Source organism: Gymnoscopelus microlampas (assembly GCF_963454915.1).
Source record: "Gymnoscopelus microlampas genome assembly, chromosome: 24".
Classification (NCBI taxonomy): domain Eukaryota; kingdom Metazoa; phylum Chordata; class Actinopteri; order Myctophiformes; family Myctophidae; genus Gymnoscopelus; species Gymnoscopelus microlampas.
The window spans coordinates 6841248-6846315 of record NC_139961.1 but is presented as its reverse complement, the minus strand read 5'-3'; the positions used below and the strand labels follow the sequence as shown (position 1 = coordinate 6846315).

Sequence of the window (5068 nt, the reverse complement as noted above, 5' to 3'; positions counted from 1 at the left end):
CTCTGGTCATAGAGATGCTGAAGGGCAGAGCGCTTAGACCCCAAGGCGGTTACCCTCGGCACAACTTTGGGGTTTCACATAATGATATCTGGGTGGTTTTCTATCAGCTGACATGAAAAGCATTCTCTGACCGGGTCAGCCTGTGACTGAGCACTTGGTGTTCAGATAAAACTTGTATTCTCACCATGTGACATTGGTGTAAAATCACTCCTCTGTGTTTGTATAGGTGCACAACACATGCAGTTTGACTCAGCCTGGGCCCTGACCAGAATCCCCTCAGCTACCTTCCTGCCAACAGGCACTGTGCCCATCTTCTGCCTACATGGACATCCGGGAACAGGTTAGCACCTTTTTACCCACGAGTAACAGAGCAACATAAGTTTATTTGGGAATTAACTGTCCAATTGAACTATCAGGGCGACATATGAAAATATGCTTTAGAGGAATGTCTGGTGCTGTATGCAGTTTGGAACCCAGGATGTAAGGTGATGGAGACCTTTATTACACTAGAGGTGTATATATGGAGCTGACTAATTTGTTTGCTGATTCCATGATGACACATTGAGGTTAGACATTCCATAATTGGGCATAGCTGCATTGGGAACTCCTTATATCAGGGGTCTTCAACCTTTTCAGGCCAAGGACCCCCTAACTGAGAAAGAGATGAAGAAGGGACCCCCACTATATATTACATAAAATTGTGTTGCAGATTAAAGCTTTTCATAGATGTTGGATTCATGTTAATGTGTATTGTCAGACATTTTACGACTTAAACCGTCAATACTTAGTAAACTTTCACTCTGTACTTGGTCTGCTCTTTTTCCCCTCTTCGCGCTGCGAGGCGTTGTGAGCTTGTAGATCGGCCATTTTTGGCTGAAGTTGTCCTTAGAATAGGGATGCTATTGTTCAAGTGGTTAGTATAAAGAAACAATGATCTTATCACAGAGATTTGGTGGACCAACTCTGAAGCAACTCTGAAGACCCCCTATGGGTCCCGGACCCCCTGTTGAAGACCCCTGCCCTGTTATGGCTGACTCATGGTGACATGAGCGTGGCATGGGGCATCTCCTGTAAGCCAATTTTAATATATAGGTAATTGTCTGATCACAGTTATGAGAAAAAGCGTTCATCTGTATACATTTATCTATTGAAGAATAGTGAAAATAGCAGATCTACAAGCTCGCAACATCTCGCAAAGTGATGTGTTGTGAACATGTAGATCGGCTACTCTCACTATTTTTCAACATTTTTAAATGCCGGGCCTGTTCTGGCCATAGTACATAATGGTATTATTGGCCCCGGTCATTGTCAGTCATGTCAGTCATTTCTTTTTTTGTTTACAAAGCCTAAAAGTCGGAACCGAAATGTAATTCGTCCAATGTTTAATGACAAAACAGTTACATTGTTGATCATAATTATTTGTATGACAATTAACCAAATGTTTTCCTAATTTACACACTGTTTCAAATGTATTTAGTCACTGTAGTTTGTTCTGTGGTTTGCTGTGTTGTAGGCTTATGCTGAGTTTAACATGATCACCACCACACACCTAGAGACAGACTTCTTTGATGCTCTGGATCGCTATACACTACAATTGGTCCCTATCTTCAAGTCCAAGAAAGGTGCCATTAGAGAGAAATTATCCGGAATTGTGCAGCAAATTGATGGGTAAGTCTACAACATGTTTCTTATATTTGTATTTATCATGACTAAGTTTATATACAACCTATTACCCCAAATAGTACTTCTGCTTCCCGGTTGTATTACAGAGTGTTAAAGTATTGCTAACTATTGATCGTTGTTGATAACTAAATGCTGTGGATTGTACTATTTTTAAATCACATCTCCAATCAGCAACTGTTCATCAAACATAAACTGTTCACAAAATGTAAGGAAACTTGAATTTGGGTCATTATATCTCCCCTTTACTAATACCAATCAGTAAAGTGTTACATATCATTTTTATCGGTGATTAGTCACCTTTACAACGAGGTACAGCTTGTAAGCATCGGGCATTCATGGAATGAGCAACACAGGCAAACGTGTGGGTAGCGCCGAGCAAAAATGTGCCAAAATCACCCAATATGCTTTTGCTGGTAATCGCTCTTGTTTTGAGCGACCTGCCAGCACACACCTGCTGAGAGGTGGGTTCTGCAACTTTGCGTTCTGCAACATGGGTTCTGCAACTTTGTTGAGTTTGTGTATGCTCCAAGCAGCAACACTGCCCCCATGGAAAGATGCTACGTTTGTCCATTCAGGATAAGGCCTGTGCAATAGGCTCTATGCACAGCAGCCATATTGGACAGAAATTGGGCCCCTTCCTTGCTTCCTTCACAGGTGTTACCAATGACACTAATGAAGGCTCTGTTCCATTTAGTGTAGCACAGTGGTTCTCAAACTTTTGTTTAATTTCAAGGACCCCCATAACTCTGAAAGTGTACAAATGGAACCAAATGGACCCGGGAGGGTCCATTTGGTTCCATTTGTACACTCTCAGAGTTACACCCTCTCAAGGAACCATGAGGGTCCCTGGACCACACTTTGAGACCCACTAGTATTTCTAGTGTGCCAACATACACAATATCAGCACCCTGACTGTTTGACTAGAATGGAACAGAGCCTTCATTAATATCATTGGTAACACCTGTGAAGGAAGTAAGGAAGGGGCCCAATTCATTCCCAATATGGCTGCTGTGCATAGAGCCTATAGGGCAAGTGAAGCTGGTGTTCCGTTACGCAGATTACGCATTATTTGATGTCAGCCCTGGTAGTACTGTATGCCGGTGTGTGCCAGTCAAAGGTGTGTGTCTGGCACCTGAGCATGGGCCCTGCAACTTTGACATCTGTCTTTGGTACCGTTGTGCAAATCTTGCCTGTACATTTATGGTTCCTCAGTGAAGCAAGTGGTCTGGGTTGTTGTCTTCCTTGTTGACTTCACCAGTCTCACAGAACTTAATCCTAAATTTGGAAATGGTACAAGGGCTAACACCAAATAATGCTGTCACTCTGCATAACGGAACACCAGCTTCACTTGCCCTGTTGCACGGGCCTTATCCTGACAAAAGTGGCATCTTTCCATGGGGGGAGTGTTGCTGCTTGGAGCATACACAAACTCAACAAAGTTGCAGAACCCATGTTCAGGTGCCAGTCACTCACCTGTGAGACAGTCACACACCTGTGACTGGCACACACCTGAAGCCCATTGAATGTCATGAATGTCACAACATTGAATGTCAGCAGAAAAGTCTAACAGGCCATTTTGGCACATTTTTGCTCGGTGCTACCCACACGTTTGCTTGTGTTGCTCATTCCATGAATGCCCGATGCTTACAAGCTGTACCTCATTGTAAAGGCTAATCAACGATAAAAATTATATACAACACTTTACTGATTGGTATTAGTAAAGGGGAGATATAATGGCCCAAATTCAAGTTTCCTTACCTTTTGTGAGCGGTTTATATTGTGGTGTTTCATGCTGTAACTGTACTGTAACTTGTGATGGTCAGATCTTGAACTTTATTTGTTCATTATCCACTTGTAGAAACCTGACGTGACCGCGCTGGGTAGGCTTGTTCTCCGAGGCCTCCTTCTTCTGCTTGGAGATGACCACAGCAGTTTCTACACCACTGTCTTGGTAAGTTCTCATAGTTACACCTTAAAGGTCCAGTGAAATTACATTTTCGATCATTTTATTTTGAAGTTTCAGTCTGAAACGGCCATTCAAACCAATCAGAAGGTTCAATCCCTTCAGGCTATAGCACGGTGGAATCTCACTCACATGGTGTGCAGTGTAAGTGTTTGTAGCCTGCACTCACATGTTGCTCAAGGGAGAGAGATGGCCACTATGCAGAATGTTTGTTACCAAGTTGCTTATTTCTAGCCTAAAATGTTTTCAGATACATATTTTACTGTGCTGATAAGATTACCATGAGTAATATACTGTCAAAAAACAGTAGGCCAACCAATGTTGATAAAACTTCTCAATGCAGATGTGTTAAGTGTCTACATTTCCCTGTTGTAATGTTGTTTTTGTTTGGTTCTGTATAGGATTGTGACAGCGAAAGTGAAGACGCCTAGGCAGAGGTATCGGTCGGATTATGACTGTGAGCAGTGAAGATTCACATCCCTCAGATGGTGTCGACCTTCAGCCAGTGTCAACAGCCATCATCCTTGAAGAGGAGGTATTGTGATGGATAATTTCCAGAACCTCCCTCAAGCACCGTGCCTGCTGTTTAGCCTGACGTATGCACTCAATTTGAAGTACCCTAATGATATGAAGAACATTTTGAACTTTATTCAAAGAGTGATGCTTGGCTTGGGAAAGGAAAAAATTCCCCCCCGCCAAACTGCAAAATCTTAAAAACCTCCTGTCATTTTAGAAAGATTGTATAGTGGATCACTGGTAGGCAGGTTGTCCTCAGCCCTCCTTTGTGACAGTAAACTAAAATGCATGCATTTTATTTTTCTCATGCATGAGAAAATGTTGTAAAGTGATAGGAGTTCTAAATGAAGCCACCTTTATTCATTTTAAGTACTTTAGAGCTGCAAATTATTAAGACTTTGAATGTAATGCCATTAAGTAAAAGTAAGGCACTTTTTTTTAAATTGACAAGTGTTCACATGTTCATGTGTGAAATAATGTACTCTTTCAAACTGTAATGGGGCTGTCCACACTAAGCATATCACTTTTGTCAATCATATCGTTGTAGAATTATTTAGTTTAAATACAGTGCAGACATGATCATTTCAGTGGGCAGTTGCTCATGTCTTCCAGAGTACCAGCAAATCACTCATATTGTTATCATCAACACAGATACTGTTCGTCTTTAGTTGTGTTGAACAGGAGGAGAAGGATGGAGGGGCTACTAGGCTACAATTGCAGTAGCAACACAGAAATGTGTGAGGAATTAATTAGCATAATGACTTTGTGGACGAAAAGAGGTTCACAATCATTGGCTACTCTAAATTCTATAAAATAAAATAAATTAAAATGTGTATATATAGTGCTTGGTGTGGATGGCCCGTTAGGCTTTATTAATTAAGCCATTTGTATTACTAGAGCACTTTT

The 5068-nt window shown here is 41.5% G+C and overlaps 1 long non-coding RNA gene across 1 annotated transcript; it reads left to right on the top strand.

The window, feature by feature from the left end:
• Positions 1-216: 216 nt before the first annotated feature.
• LOC311040492 lies at positions 217-4580 on the top strand. The gene is made up of 4 exons (XR_014600277.1): positions 217-340; positions 1514-1668; positions 3542-3634; positions 4048-4580. It is a non-coding gene; the product is annotated as an uncharacterized lncRNA (long non-coding RNA).
• Positions 4581-5068: the final 488 nt, after the last annotated feature.